Source organism: Eubalaena glacialis, chromosome 7 (genome assembly GCF_028564815.1).
Source record: "Eubalaena glacialis isolate mEubGla1 chromosome 7, mEubGla1.1.hap2.+ XY, whole genome shotgun sequence".
Lineage (NCBI taxonomy): Eukaryota > Metazoa > Chordata > Mammalia > Artiodactyla > Balaenidae > Eubalaena > Eubalaena glacialis.
In genome coordinates this window covers 5,747,025-5,749,428 of record NC_083722.1, presented here as the reverse complement: position 1 = coordinate 5,749,428, position 2,404 = coordinate 5,747,025, and positions in this window count along the sequence as shown.

The window sequence follows — 2,404 nt, the reverse complement described above, 5'->3', positions numbered from 1 at the left end:
TTCTTGTAACTAGAGGGAAAAAGGGAAAGGGACCCGTGCAGGGCTGTGTAGATTTGGTGGCGCAAAGATGAGGGAGTTCCTGCTTTTGGCTTCAATTTTCTGCAAGAAGTATTGACAGCTGAGAGGAATGGCGACTGAAGGAGGGGGGACAGGGGAGCGGAGAGGGTAGAGGTCTGGAAGTATTGCATGGAGTGGGAAACTTAACCACCTCTCAGGCCTGGCCAGGTGTTAAGCATAGGACGAGAATCTATGGGATCTAATCAGGAGGCGGGGAAAACAAAGCAGCCGGCTGGCTTCTCAGGAGACTGTGAGAAGGGGGGCGGGATGGAGAGCGAGGAGACCCTGGGTGAGTGAACTCTAAGTACCAGAGGGGCTGGGCGGAGTGGGATATCTCTAATGCAGATTTTGGAGACAGTGCAGATTTAGGTGATGACAAGTTCTGGGGTTTCCCTTGGGGAGGGAGTCACTGGGGGACAGAGAGATGGGTCATCCACCTGGATGCTGAAGAAGACAAAGTGGGAAACAACCACCTCTCAGGCCTGATGAGAGACCCTGGCCAGGTGTTCAGTATAGGGTGAGAATGAAAACAGGAAAGAGGTGGCCAGGAATACTGTGAGACGGGAACCAAAATCTTCAGTGAACGGGGAGTGGAGAGCGACCCGGAAGTTAGATGCTAGAAGTGGGTGGGTGACCGGAACCGGAAGAGCAGTGGGTGCCCTGTTCAATAGCATCCGTGGAAAGGGAGCTGGTGGATTGCTGGAGGAAGGAGGAGGAAGGGTGTGGAAGGAGCAATGCGAGCAAGGAAGTCCAGCTTTTCTTCCCAACTCGGAGGGAGTCAAGGTGTGAAAGACAAATATCTAACACTTGAGAGGGCTCCCGTGTTTCCATGTTTGTATTAAGATAAGGAAAGTAGCTGATACTCTAAGAATGTGTGCTAATGCTTTGGTGGAAGAGTTGGGCGGTCTGAGGTTGGAGGCACACTGGGATGGGAGTCTGGCTAATACTGGATTTTTGGAGAGGATCCCTGGGCTCCCAGTGGTGAGTTTCACGGGACAGAGCACGTGGAATCACATAGCTAAGGGCCTTGAGCGGCAGGCTGGGGACTCTGTGTTTTACCCTGTAGGTGGGGGCTGGGGGAGGGTGTTCACAGCAAACTGTCATGGTCAAGGGCAGGCTTTGGGAAAGTTACCTTTCCAGCCTCGTGAATGAAAGAGGCCGTTAGAAGGCTACTGCACAGGCCAGGATTAAGGTCTGATCAGGGTATGAGCACTGAGAATGGTGGAAAGAAATGGTATGTGGCTTGAATTATCGGAGATAAGGGAAAGGAGGGAGTAATTGGGAGACGATTCCCATGTGTCGAGTGTAACTGGTTGGGAGAATCGGTTTTGAGGGGAAATTGATGACTTGGTATTTGGCAAACCTTGGTTGAAGGGTGAGTAGTGGCCGGAGCAGTGTAATGACAGGTGAATCACTGGGCGCTTCCCCTGCCGTGCCAGCAGTCACTGCCTGGGGTTTCCCAGACTGAGGATAAATCAAGGACAAGCAGGATCCCAGGAAGCAACCCAATGAGTCTCCTGATTTAGCTTCCGATTCCTAGGGCGGGGCCTAACCTTCAACTACCACGTGCAATCAGGCGTGCGCCTGCAGATGTGAACTGTGAGGTGCCCGATTCACACGATTCACACCTGGGGAAGCCTCGCAGTCTTTCCACGGGAGGCAGTGCAGCCAGAGTAGGCGTGTCTTTATAGCCTTGATGCAGTCGGGGAGTTAGGGCGCCAAAGGACGCCAGCCAGGCGTTTTTAGAGGAGGAGCCCTGTGGGATTAGTGTCTAAGAGGGCGCTTTGAGCTTTTCTCCTTCTCACCCTCAAGGTAAGGCAGGGCAGGGCACACCCGCAAGGGTTTCTCTTGTTAAGCGAGTTTTCATCACGTCCCTGAGCTCAGGCCCAGAATCACAGTTGAGGTCCAGCCAAGAATTTGACTCATTCAGGTGTAAACCCCGCCCATTCTGCTCAGTTTCCTGAATTCTGCTGACAGCAGCTCTTTCTTCCTTTTGCCTGAAATCCCGGGGTCTTTGTGTACGTTGAGATGAACCGAGGCTGACATCCCCCTCTGTGGCCTCCCGGCGCTCCAACACTCAGCCCCGCTCCAGGCCAGAGCGGGCAGAGCCTGGGTTTGGGGAGGCGCAGCGCCCCGCGGGAGTAACCCAAGCCGTCCCGGGAAGTGCTGGAGGCCGGGCACGGAAGGCTGTCGGGGGCCCGGACCCCCTCCTTCCGCGGGCTCCCAGCCAGCTCTCCGGGCGCGGGCGGGCCCAGCCTCCGCCGGGGAGCGGGCGCGCGCCGGGAGGGGCGGGGCGCGGGCGGGGCCTCTCCGGGGCGGGGGGCGGGGCGGGCGGCGCGGAGGTAAC